At 40.0% G+C, this 14,400-nt stretch overlaps 2 pseudogenes; one reads left to right on the top strand and one right to left on the bottom strand.

Moving 5' to 3' along the window:
- Positions 1–683: 683 nt before the first annotated feature.
- On the bottom strand, positions 684–6,420 carry LOC129683123 (heat shock protein HSP 90-beta-like; annotated as a pseudogene).
- A 666-nt stretch (positions 6,421–7,086) lies between these two features.
- LOC129683122 (cyclin-dependent kinase 4-like) lies at positions 7,087–7,941 on the top strand (annotated as a pseudogene).
- The last annotated feature ends 6,459 nt before the right edge of the window (positions 7,942–14,400 follow it).

The following is a 14,400-nucleotide window of genomic DNA, read 5'->3' as shown; positions in this document are numbered from 1 at the left end:
GGGTTCTGAGTAGCAGAGCTGCCCACGTGTTTTTAAATGCTTTTACCCTTTTAGGGGTGTCTGTGATCCAGAATGATCTCAGACAAGGTACTCATTGCCCATATCTTAAAGATATTTACATATGACTTTACACAATGTTTATTTTCACTTTGCTCTTATACCTGAAGTGTATTCCAGGGTTTTCTTGTCCTTGTATAAAAACTGAAGCAGTACCTGCTGATGGGTTGGATCCATCACAAGGTAAGGAGACTCACAGTTACCTGATGCCAATTTTATATTAGTGTTATCAGATGCTTTGAATATCAGTTTGTTCCAAATATAGTTTGATATTTTCAACCAGTTCATGGATTTAAATACATCTTTCAGAGGTTCATGCTGTTAAAAGTATAACATCTGCCATGCTATAGTAAATTCATCTTTAAAACTTCAGTATTTGGAGATAAAATGACTTACTGGGGAGGGGGTAAGAGTTAAAACTGTAACTTTTGGTATAGCACAGCATCAGAACTAGCACAATGCTCTTAGTAACACTGAGAGGTCTGTAGAACTGAGCTATATTTGGTATTAGTCAAGGAAGACACACAATTCATGGTTAACTAAACAAAACAAAACAACCTACAGAATCAACACAGTAGTTGTAGTTGTCATTGTCAAAAATTACAAGCGTCTTTAATTACACAACGTCAGTGTAACTTGAATGCAATTTTTATGACAAAATTGATGTTGAAATCAGTGTAGTAGCGGATTCCAGTGAATTTCCCGCTGATGCAGAAGGGCGGCAAATTCCAAGCCAGCTCGGTGAAACAAAAACCAAACAGAAAACTAATGCTAAATAAAGGTCTTTATTTTTGTTTGGTTTAATTTTCTTTTTTGTGATTTTTTTTTTTTTGAGAGACAGAGAGAGAGGAGAGAAGAAGGCGTGAAGTTGGGTGGGTAGAGAGGAGGGGAAGATCAGAGAGGAGCTAGAGAAGGGGAAAACATGATCAAAATACTTTGTATGCAAAAAGTGTTGTAGCTAATAAAATATTTAACACGCCAGTGTATGCATCATCAAATTCTTGAGACTTAAAGAACTACTTCATTAATCACTTTATGCAACCTACATTGGCACTCCTTCGTCAGGATTACCATTGCTATGATGAAACACCATGACCAAAAAGCAAATTGGGAAAGAAAGGGGTTATTTGGCTTACACTTCCATATTGCTGTTCATTATTGAAGGAAGTCAGGACAAGAATTCAAGCAGGTCTGGAACCAGAGGCAGGAGCTGATGTAGAGGCTATGGAAGGGTGCTACTTACTTACTGGCTCCTTCTTCATGGCTCGCTCAGCCTGCTTTCTTATAGAATCCAGGACTACTAGCCCAGAGATAGCACCACCCACAATGTGTTGGGGCCTCCCTCATTGCTCACTAATTGAGGAAACGCCCTACAGCTCTCTGATGACTCCAGTTCAGGTCAACTTGACATAAAACTAGCCAGTTTTTTTTTTTTAAGTTGTCTAACTTTTTTTATTTATCAAAAGCATTTGGAAATTTTAATTAAAGTATTCATTGAATGCTCATTTAAAGATTTTTAAAAAGTGAAATAATTGCAAATAAAACTTATAAAAAGGGAATAATTAAAACTTATTTCTTCAAAGCAACAGGGAAACTAAAATATATGATTTTAGTTCAAATGATTTATACGATTTAATTTTGCAATTCTATGGTTGAATGTCGGAATATCTTAACTTTGAAGAATCTTTTGATGAATTTCCTATTTTTAATTGGATAAAATTATAGTTTGTACCAAAATAGAATGATTTAGAGAGCGCTTAAAAATTTGCAGCATGAAATTTATACAAACCCTTTAGGAAGGATCAAAAATAGAGACAACTTATTTTAAATTTTTTGTCACATTTAAAGTATTTGTTAAAGAAAGATACTCCTAATGGAAGCAAAAAGTCATTAATTAAGAAACTAGTTAGGCTTGTGTATCTATATATTTCAACAAAATATCTTCTGGGTATAGAATTTGTACCACATCAACTAAAGGTAAGTTTTATCACATAAGAGGTGCTTTACTTATCCATCTATGATTAGTTGTCATTTATTAAGATTGCCAAGATTGTTCAGAAAGGTGAAGAACTGTCTATTTAAAAAAATAGTTCATGGAAAACTAGATGTCCTAGCACAAATACATTAATTTAGCCTCAATAAATCACAACAAAGACAAAAAGTAACCCAAAATGAATTGAAGATGGAAATCTAAGAGCTAAAACTATAAACTCTTACAAAGAAACATAGGAGAAAACATACGTGACCTTGACTTCAGAATGAGTCTCTCAGATATGATATTAAAAACACAAGTACCCAAAGAATGAAACTGAGAAATTGGACTTTGTGAAAATTGAAAAGTTTAAAGGATAGCTATTTGTGTGCATATTAGCATAGGTATGCGTATGCCATGACACATGCTCGGAGAACACAAGATAACATCCGGGATTAGTTCTTTCTTTCTACCAGGTGGGTCCTAGGAATCAAAGTCAGGTTCTCAAGCTTGGTGGCTGGCCTTTTTAGCTACTGAACCATCTCTCTGGTCTGAAACAAACAAACAAACAAACAAACAAGACTTCTGTACATCAAAAGATGTTATTCAGAAAGTAAAAAAGATAGGGTTAGGGATATAGTGTTTACTTGACAAGCATGAAGACGTGAGTTCTATCCTCAGCATCCACATAAAGAGCCAGGTATCATGTAGAATTTGTAATTCCAATGCTGAAGAGATGAAAATATGCAGATTTCTGAAGCTTTCTGGTTAGCCAACGTAGACTACTTCATGAATTCCAGGCCAGTGAGGCCCTGGCTTAAAAATTAATGGATGGTGCCTGAAAATAGCCCCTGAGTTTGTCTCTGGCTTCCACATACATGTGTACATATGTATGTTCACATCCATACACCTACCAACACACAAAACCCAACATACAATGAAATAATTTATAGCTGCTCTGAGTGATGAAAGGCTAAGCTTGTCATTTTGGAACAAGAACAATGTAAACAGTGGGTGGTCATTAATGTAAAAACTTACAACTGGCCAATGTACAAAGAATAAGTGATGGTGGGATGCTTGGCCTTAAACAGGATAGCTATATCTCCTCCTGCAAAGTTCATGGAAAATCATGGATGAGGAAGTTGAAAGAATGTAAGCCAGAGGATAGGCATCCTCTGGAAATAAAATAGCTGTTGCACTCATGAGTTTACTATAGCTGTGCTTATAGGAGCAAGACTTGTACAAGATTAAGCTTGTCAGCATTTCATGGATTGGGGAGGGACCCATGAGGCCCCATCCCTCCCTATTGATAGTTAATGGTTGTTAGGTGATGGGGATGTTATTTTTTTTTAAAGACTGCATTCCCTTTATTTTGTATACTTTTCATTTTAGGACAAAATAAAACAAATGAACAAAATATAATGCATAATACCCAGCCCTGCTATTTGGTGAAGGAGGAAGAGACTGTTCGGGTTTAAGACACTAAGGACAGGAGAGATGAAAAAAACCTGTAGGCAGCAATGGAGAACCAAGTGGGTCGAGTCAGTCCAGGCTGCTGGAGAGCCAAAGAGAAAAATACACCAAGGGCATAGGCTTTCCAGTGGGAACTCTACTTCCATAGGAAACAATAGCTTCTTCATCTTGCAAAAGCGGTGGGCTTGGTGCTGCTCATCGTCTCTACGATCACTTTGATTTTCATCAGTGTCCAGGCCTAGTATAATCATGGAGTAGATGTAGCTCGAAGTGGGTCTGGGGGTTCTCAAGGGAGAAATCAGGGGAGAGGAAAGTGGTTTGAAACAGTAGCACCACTGGGTTCTAACACCCTTGCCATTTTGTCTGCCTCAGCCTTCTCCATAATGGGGTGATCTGGGTGGGTCTCTGTGTGCTTTTTTGGCCATCATGTAAGTCCATTGTAGAGTTGTTTGGGAGTGCATGGGCCTTCGTCATATGCTTGATGATGGCTGTCCATCCATAAGTGCTTTTAACGATGTAGCATAATATAGAGACAAGCTCATTGGAGATTGTCACCCTCTCAATTTTCTTATCCAATATCTTCATGAGTTTTCAGAGAGTCTCAAACGTTCCCTTGTTCTCCTCCACATTCCTTCTCATCCTTTGGCAGCTCCCTGCCCTCCTCGGTCACAGATGCTAAGCTTTTCCCCATACAACTTGATCTGCTGCCCGCAGCACCTGTAAACAGGCTTAGTTATAAATACCATCTCAAAGCCCCACTTCTTCCCACACTCCATGAAAGCAGAACTGGCTACCCAAACTTTGCTTTCACTAGTGATACAGTAAATAGATTTCCATGTCTCCTTCATATATATTCGGACATAAAAGTTATCTCACCTCCAGAGTGAGAGGTGTGGTAGCTCAGTAGCTCAGAGAGGCATCACTACCAGTTACTGGAATCTGTGTGGGTTCCAAGCTTGAGGTACTCACAGAATTCCTCACAGAATTTCTTGTAGTTATTTTTATCTTCTGCCAACCTAGATATGATCTCAAGTCCTTTCTTTACAATGTTTTTTTGTGGATGACTTTCAAGGTTTTGCTCTGCTGTAGCATTTCTTGGGGGAATGTTCATCCTTGGAGCCAATCACATCATAGATAAAGTTGAGAGAGAGTCTGGTATTATTAATTCATCACAGCTATCCATGATGAACATATGTTGGACACAGATCTTGATGTTCTTCTTATTCTGAAAAAGGACAACAGGAACTTGCCAAGAGATGATGCACAGTGCCATGAATTCCAATTGACCTTCTACAGAGAAGTGCTTGCCTGTCAAGTGCTCTTCTCAGTCACTGGTGAAGCTCTTACAGAATTCACCATCAGGGTTTCTGGTCCAAATGGGCTTGGTCTGGTGCAATTCCTTCTGACCAGTGTATTTCTCCTTAATTTTCTTTTTCTTATTTTCAGTAACATCCTCCTTATTTGATCTTACATCGTCAGTCTTAGGATTTTCCTCATCATTCTTATTGTCCTCTTCTTTTTCTTCCTTTGCCTCATTATCACTGATTTACTTCTATCCTTTCTTAGCCCATGAACTGTGAGTGCTTCTTAACCATTTCATTGATCCTCCTCTCCTCTAAGTATTCCATCTGGTTTTCTTTTGGGGTGAAGTATCAATATGATACTCTGGTCAAAAGACTCATCCTGATATGCTTGTACAGTGAAAGATCCATCAGCAAAAGACTTACAGGCATAGCATTCATCATCATTGTGCTTTGTGATCACAACTTTCTCTGCCACAAAAGAGGCCTAATGGAATCCAATACTCTCTCCTTTTGTGTCAACTTGACAAAAGCTAGACTTATCTAAAAAGAGGGAACCACAATTGATACTCCATCACTCCATAAGATCGGCCTGGAGGCATGCCTGTGGACTTGCTTGCTTGTTTTCTGAAGCAGGGTCTTTTTATGTAGCTCTGGCTGTCCTGGAATTCACTACGTTGACAAGGCTGACCTTGAACTCACTTACCTGCCTCTGCCTCCCAAGGGCTGGAATTAAAGGTGTGCACCACCACATCAAACTCCTGTTGGGCATTTTTAGAATTAGTGACTGATATGGACAGGAACTTAGAGGAGAAACCTAGAGGCAAGAATTGATAACAGAAGCCATGGAATAATTCTGCCAATTGGCTTGCTCCTCGTGATTTGCAATACTCGCTTTCTTATACACACCAAGACTACCTACACATGGCAGCACCACAGTCAATGGGTTCCTGTCCTGAATTTTCTGAATGCTGGATGATAAGCTGTAAAATGAAATAAACCATTTACTCTCTAAGTTGATTTTGGTCATGATGTTTTGTCACAGCAATAGAAACCCTAACTAAGACAAACACCAAACTGCTGAATCCTAGAGATGTTTGCACCAGCTTCCATGAAAGTTCCTGTGCCTGACCGAGCAGTGGTTTCCAAATTATGCATGAGGTCAGGCTTGGTCATGCCAAGCCCTGTCTCCACTGAAGTCAGAGTGCATTCCTGAGGCTTGGAGATGGTGTCAGCTTTCAGCTTTTTACCCCTGTCCAAACTTGGACGAGTCTGTTAGGCTATCATACCAATTCTTGTCCAAGACATCAGAAACATTAGAGATCAATTCCTGAAGGAACATTTCCTTATTGGAATAGAATGTACTGATGATGAGGGATATGGATTGAACAAGTTTTGACTGAAAGGCAAAAGTTTTCACCTCCTCCTTGTGGTACACATCTAGGGCCTCTTGAGGGGGAATCCCAGCATTATTCCAGACCCATGGCAGGTCTAGACTGTTGTTTGACTTGAATATAGCACCATGGCTCTTTGGGTAAAAACTTGGCTCATCAATTTGGACAGGGGTAAAAGATGAACATCATTCCCAACTCTCAAGAGAGTAGGGCAGTATGTCATTTTTCCCCAGTGAGATAGCCAATGACAAGATGTTTTTGCTCCAGTAAACTCCCACCCATGTTTGGGCAAGAAATGAATTAAACTCAGTGGTTCATGTGCAAAAAGAAAAGGAGGAGGATTTTAAAAATTAATTTACTTTCTCATTAATTACAGATAGGGAGGTCCTCCTCCCCTTCCCTTCCCTCTGACCCAAGCCTATTAGGTCTTATCAGGTCTGGCTTCCTTGTCCTCAGGAGGAGGATTTTTTGAGAAGGGTTCCAGCAGGAGATTTCAAAGGGTGAGTGTTGATGAGAACAGGAAATTGGGAGTAAAATAACTAAAATTCATTATAAATATGTATGAAACTGTCAAATGATTAAAGATGTAAAGAATAATGAAAGCATATTTGTTCTGATAATTTCTATTTTGACATTGTCCTAGCTAGTGGTAAAAGGCAAGGAAAAAAAAAAGAAAGTCTGAAAATTAAAAAAGGAAGAATTAAAAAAGTCTTTAAGAACAAATGAAATGACTATTTGAGTAGAAAATACAAAAGAATCTGTCAAAAAGCTAGCTATGAAAACAATTAAATTAGGTTACCACAATTTCACAATATGAGGTCAAAATAGAGTATTATCGTGATGAATGTGTAAATTGAAATAATATAATGGATAACATCATTAAAAAACTATGAAATACTTAGACTTAAATCTGCAGAACCAAGGAGGTGAGGGAGTCTGTAGCCTGTGTCCATGGTCTTGCCCATGACATCTAGCCATATGGGACTGAGCCTGGGTATATGGTACCGCAAAAACCAGTTCCTAGGCTCCAATAAATAGCTGCCCCTTCCCCTCTTGGTTTGTCATCAAGATATCTCTTTCATCTGAAAATGATTAATTCTTAATATGAGTCAGTGGTTGAAATTGGTGCCAATGTCTGTGGGGTAGTATACAAGGTCAATAATCTGCATAGCAGCCACTTTATAGCCCTAAAGAGTCTCCAGGGGAGGACAAGCTTGAGGGGGCCTTCCCATCAGTATGGGTTTTGAGGTGGTCTCACTGAGGAGGCTGGAAGCATTTGAGCATGCTATGTTGTCTGGCTGATGGAATTTTAAGCCACTTCCTGGAGTGACCAAGAAATTAAGCTGACTTTAGTGTCTGAGCAGATAGAGCAAGACCGATGAACATATATGGACAAGGCACCCCCGCTAGGTTTGCCAGCTAAGACTATAAAAGTTCTCATTCGACAGTTTCTAAGAAGCCTAGATTTCCTTCATGCAAATTGTGTCATATTCACTAACCTCTGAGGTCAGAGAACAGTCTTGTGACAAGTGGTGGGGCCTGCAAGATGGCCGATGGTGGCCTAGCCACATTTTACAGCTACCAGAGAGCCCTCACACCTGCGGTCATTACATTCTAACGCAATACTCCTGAAGTTCTGTGGTCTACATAGACACCACCTGCGGACAAGTGGTGTGTTGCCTATATGTTGGCAGAGATGTTTCCTTGAGACCCTCTGTACTGTGGAAATTCTGAAGCTGACTGACTCTGCAATAATTTTCTTTTTTTGTTTATACAGGGTCTTACTCTAGTCATGGATGTCTTGGAACTCACTAGGTAGATCAGTCTGACCTTGAACTCACAGAAATCCATCTGCCCCCGAGTTCTAGGATTAAAGTGTGCTGCCCAGCCCAAACCTTTGATCTTATAGGACTGCCTCTAGGAGATGACTGCTGAAGATATACCTTTCCAACAACGAGCCTCTTCTTACTGGCCCCGGGCCAGTGTAGGCAGACGTGTTGGAAATAGAGGGGTCTGAAGCACAGTCAGGTGTGCTACAAATGCTAACTTTTCTTTCTTTTCTTTTTGCTTCAAGACAGGGTCTCTCTCTCTCTCTCTCTCTCTCTCTCTCTCTCTCTGCAGCCCTGGCTATCCTGGAACTCGATCTGTAGATTAAGCTGGCCTTGAACTCAAGAGATCTTCCTGCCACTGTCTCCTGAGTGCTGGGGTTAAAGGTGCAAACCACCATGTCTGGCTTGCAAATAGTGACTTTTAACCCACATAAGTGCATCTCTACCTTCCAAGTCCTGCCCTTTGGCACTCGTTTCTCTTATGTATATATGTACGTATGTTGGCCGCGGGAGGGAGGTTGTGCCATGTTATGCAAGTGAAGGTATCAGTTGTGTAACTTAGGTTACCAGGTTTTGCAGTAGTATATTTACCCACTGTGGCAGTTTGAATAAGAACAGATCCTATAGGCTCATATATTTGAATTCCTGGCCACCAGGGAGTGGAACTATTTGAAAGGATTAGAAAAATTAGGAGGTATAGCCTTATTGAAGTAAGTGAGGCCTTGTTGGAGGAAGTGTGTCACTGGGGTGGGCTTTGAAGTTTCAAAAACCCATACTAGGCCCATTCTTTCTTTCTTTCTTTCTTTCTTTCTTTCTTTCTTTCTTTCTTTCTTTCTCTCTCTCTCTCTCTTTCTGTCTTTGTCTCTCCTCTCTCTCTCTCTTTCTTTCTCTCTCTGCTTGAAGATCAGGATGTAGTTCTTAGCTACTTCTCTATCATTCCCACCTTGATGAAAATGTACTAACTTCTGAAACTGTAAGCAAGCCTCAATTAAAATGCTTTCCTTCATGTTAGTTGCCTTGATCATGGGATCTCTTCATAATAACAGAACAGTATCTGACACACCCACTGAACCATCACTCAGGCCCTATAGCACTGGTGCACACAAGGAAGAAGGTGGTCCAGAATGAGCAGGCCCCAAACCCTTAGGGACATTTGAATGGAAAGAACCTCACTGAGAAGGTAATTTCATCCTTCCTCTAAAGCCCTAGAGACTCTCTCCAGCTAGTTATGGAACGTTTAGTGGAAGGTAGTCAGCTTTTATTTTATTTTGTTTTTTAGCTTCAGAATAGTTCAAGATTTTGACCAATGGGCAGAAATATCAGTAGCATTTCAAAGAACTTAGGTTCAGTTTTGACATTCTCATTGAGAAAATTTATTGTGAATGAGTTTTTTCTCTAGATCAGTGGCTTTCAGTCTTCCTAATACTGTAACACTTTGATACCATTCCTTATGTTGTGGTGCCCCTCCCAACCATAACATTATTTTTATTGTTAGTTCATGACTGTAATTTTCCTACTGCTATGAATCATAATGTAAATAGCATTGTTTTCTGATGGTCTTAGGTGATCCCTGTGAAAAGGTCATTCAATCCCAAAGGGATTGTGACCTACAGGTGGAGAACAATGGCTCTAAACAATGACCTTGAGGCTGTAGTAATGTTTCATTCTTGTATTTCTCCATACAGAAAAGGAAGAAGGCAGGTCCTCTTGATCCTTTTGTAGAGAAGTGTGGTGGTTTAAAGAAAATGGCTTCCATAGGGACATAGGGAGCGGCACTATTTGAAAGGATTATGGCCTTGTTGGAGTGGGGGTGGCCTTGTCAGAAGAAATGTGTCACTGGGGGTGGGATAAGCTTTGGGGTTTCAGAAACCCAAGCCAAACACAGTGTCTCTCTCTTCCTGCTGCCTGCTGATCCAGATGTAGAACGTTCCAGTTCCATGTCTGCCTGCGTGCTGCCATGCTAATAATGGACTAAGTCCTTGAAACTATAAGCAAGTGCAAATTAAAAGATTTCCTTTATAAGAGTTGTCATGTTCATGGTGTCTCTTCACAGCAAAAGACCAGTGATTAAGACAGGATGGTTTATTTGAATTAAGCATCCATCTATGCCTCTACCCCGACCCTGCAAAGTATAGCATGCTCCTTCTTTTTTAAAATCAACTTATTTGCTATTTTTATTGAGATTTTTTTACCCAACTCCTCACAGATTTTTGCCACCTTCCTACCCATCAAATTTTATGTCCTTTTTGTCTCTTTCAAAATAAACTCAAAACAAGACTCCAAAAAACAAGACACACAAAAACATCCCACAAAACCACAACAATGAAAACCAAAACAAACATGAAAGAGACTAATAAGAGAAAGAAAACTGCCAAAACAAAACAAAATGAAATGGGAAAAAATACACAAAACAGCATGGCTTTAATTTGTGCTGGTCAACTACTCTTGGGCATGCAGCCTCTATGGGGTGTCATTGATATTGTCAGTTGCTCCCCTATTTTTGGAGAAAACTGATTCCCCCTTTGGCACTGGATATTAGCTGCAGAGAGTATTTTAAACCTATGACAGTCCCTCATTTTGAATTTTGACTCTTGTTCTTTTATTTCTCTATAAAAAAAAGGTATAACCTGTCAAAATTAAAAATTTAAAAATCTGCTTAAATATCTGTAAGATCTTAATGCTTAAAGCATAAAATATTGCTGAAAGAGCAAATGAAACATCTAAACAATCAAAACATTCTTATAAACATAAATGCAAATACTATACATAAATATATAGACGACAGGGGGAATCCAAAATGGCTGCACCGAGAGGACATTGTGTCTGAAGAGTAGGACAGCAGTGACTGCACAGTGACGGACAGACTGAACTCTGGGTCCTAAAACACCAGTGATTGTGTTTCCCAGGTGAAAGGAAACCCTACAGTGTGGGAAGCAATCAGGTCCATTATTAGGTCACATAGCTAAACCCTAGAAGAGTTCCTGTCCCTGCAGGCTGTCAGTTGCCACATGCCCGTGTACTGATCTCTGTGTAATCACCATCCCAATATGAACTGTAGGCCTCACAACACCAGAGACTGGGTTTTCTTTTTTTTTTTTTAATTTTATTCTTTGTGCATTGGTATGAAGGTGTCAGAACTGCAGTTACAGACAGTTGTGAGCTGCCATGTGGGTGCTGGGAGTTGAACCCAGGTCCTTTGGAAGAGCAGACAGTGCTCTTAACAACTAAGCCATCTCTCCAGCCCAAGACTGGGTTTTCAAGTATAGAGAAAACCACATGGTGAAGGAAGCAATTGGGACCAACCGACCTCAGCTCACCCAGACAGTCCCTGGAAAAGCTTCTGGGTTCCTGAAGACACTCAGCCTCCAGCCCAGAGCTAAATGCCTGCGCACTCAACTCACCATCCCAGAAAGAACTGCGGGTCCCAAACAACTGATTCTGGGTTTCCTTGTTGGGAGGAAACCCCATGGTGAAGAAAACATCAGGTCCAACCTCAGAGCACCCAGCCGAACCCTCCCCTGCCACCATCATCATGAAAAGTTCTCAGGTTCCTGCAGGTGCCCTATCCCAAGCGCAGAGCCACTCGCCAGGGCCTGCATGCTCTACTCACCATCCCAGAGTGAACTGTGGACTCTAAAACACCAGACTGGGTCTCCCTGTTGGGAGGAATCTCTACAGTGGGGGAAACATTAGGTCTGACCCCAAGACACCAAGCTAATCCCTCGAAGAGTTCTTGGGTTCCCGCAGGCTCCGGGCTCTAGCCTTCTGCCACACATTTGTGTGTGGATCTCACCTCCCACTGATTACCACTTGGGTACTGGGCACAGAACTCCAACCTCAGACCTACAGAGGTCTCAGACGCCAGACGCTACTCCAAGCATAACCTGTCTCCCTACCTAAACTGGTTCTTCAAGAGGGTGGCACCCATCAAACACAGCATAAAAGCAGCAGCAACAGCTCACTAAATTCAGAGCAAGAAACCTAGTGGCAGAGCAGCAGTCTGCAGGACTTCTCTTGGTGAGAGGAAAGCCTGCCTGACTACCAACAACTGCAGTTTTCCCAGATATCTATACACCTGAGGTGAGCTGTGGCAATTCCTTAAGAAGCACCAGCCATTCAGTGACCATATTCAAAAAACTGAGGAGTCCTCCTTCAGGATCAACCATCTTCCTGCCAAGGGAATTCTTCCCACCCCAGGATTCCAGCAGGCACCAGAAAATAACAGCCAATACCTGAGACAACCAGATGGGTAGAGGCCAGCATAAAAGCACAACCAACAAAAGCCAAAGCAATATGCCATCTCCAGAACCAAGTTATCCAGGGGCAAGTAACCCTGGATACCCTAAAATGAGTGAAATTCATGAAGATGACCTTACATCTATATTTATGAAGAAGATAATGGAAGAAACAATAAAATGTGTAAAGAAATAGAGGGAGATAAAGTCAAACAGATTGTGGCCGTCTATAAAAAAATAGGAAGATAAAGTCAAACAGATAAAGGCCATCTGTAAAGATATACAGGAAGATGCACCCAAACAGTTTGTGGCCTTCAGAGAGGAAATAATTAAGTCACTGAAAGAAATAAAAGAAGTAGAGGAATGTTAAAATAAATAGGTGAAGGAATTGAAGGAAAAACAGGGAAATACAGTCAGACAGGTGAAGGAAATCAACAAAAATGTTCAAGTCCTGAAGATAGAATTTAAAAAAATTAAAGAAAACACAAATGGAGGAAATCATGGAGAGGAAGAACTTAGGGAAGAAAACAGGGACTACAAAGGCAAGCATAACCAACAGACTACAAGAGATGGAAGAAAGAATCTCAGGTGTGGAAGATACAATGGAAGAAATTGATGTATCCATCAAAGAAAATAATAAATCTAAAAAATTCCTGACAAAGACCATCCAAGAAATTCAAGACAACATAAAAAGACAAAACCTAAGAATAATAGGTGTAGAGGAAAAAGAAGATTCCCTGCTCCAAGGCCCAGAAAACATTTTCAACAAAATAATTGAAGAAAATTTGCCCAATTTAAAGGAGAGGCCAATAAGAATACAAGAGGCCTACAGAACACACAAAAAAATTAGACCAGAAAAGAAAATCCTCCCGCCACATAATAATCAAAACAATAAGTATACAGAACAAAGAAAAAATACTAAAAGCTGCAAGGGAAAAAGGCCAAGTAACAGATAATGGCAAACCCATTAGAATCACACCTGACATTTCAACAGAGACTATGAAAGCCAGAAGGCCTGGACAGATATCATGCAGGCCCTAAGAGAACACAGATGTCAGCATAGGCTACTATACCCAGCAAAATTCTCAGTCCTCGTAGATGGAGAGAACAAGATATTCAATGACAAAAACAAATTTTAATAATACCTACAGAAATCCAGCGTTACAGAAGACACTAGAAGGGAAAATACAACCCAAGAAAACTACCTACTTTCAAGAAAACACAGGAAATAATTAACCTCACTACAGTAAAACAAAAAGCAACAAAGCACACAACGTTATGACCACAGCCAACATCAAAATAAAAGGATCTAACAGCCACTGGTCATTAATCTCTCTCAACATCAATGGACTCAATTCTCCAATAAAAAGACACAGACTAACAGAATGGATGTGTAAACAAAACCCAGCAATCTTTTGCATACAAGAAACACACCTAAGTCACAAAGATAGACATTACCTGAGGGTAAAAGGTTGGAAGACGGCTTTCCAAGCAAATGGATGCAAGAAGCAAGCAGGAGTAGCCATTCTAATATCTGATAAAATAGACTTTTAACCAAAATTACTAAAAAAAGATGGGGAAGGACACTTCATACTCATCAAGGGAAAATTCCACCAGGAAGACATCTCAATCCTGAATATCTATGCCCCAAATACAAGAGCACCCACATTTGTAAAAAAAACATTGATAAAATTTAAACCACATATAGATCCCCACACATTAATAGTGGGAGACTTCAACACCCCACTCTCAACAAAGGATAGGTCAACAAAACAGAAATTAAACAAAGAAACAATGTCTCTAACAGAGGTCATGAATCAAATGGACCTAACATAAATTTACAGAACCTGACACCCAAACACAAAATAATTTACCTTCTTCTCAGCACCTCGTGGAACCTTCTCCAAAATAGACCATATAGTTGGTCACAAAGCGAGCATCAATAGATACTAGAAGATTGAAATAATCCCTTCTATCTTGTCTGATCGACATGGACTAAAGCTGGACCTCAACAACAACAGAAATAGCAAAAAGCCTACACACACATGGAAAGTGAAAAACTTGTTACTAAATGACAGCTGGGTCAGGGAAGAAATAAAGAAAGAAATTAAAGTCTTCCTAGAACTCAATGAAAATGAA

This window comes from Psammomys obesus, unplaced genomic scaffold (assembly GCF_907164565.1).
Source record: "Psammomys obesus unplaced genomic scaffold, mPsaObe1.curated_primary_1811, whole genome shotgun sequence".
Lineage (NCBI taxonomy): Eukaryota > Metazoa > Chordata > Mammalia > Rodentia > Muridae > Psammomys > Psammomys obesus.
The sequence above is the reverse complement of the archived record's forward strand: the minus strand, read 5'-3'. Positions and strand labels throughout refer to the sequence as shown.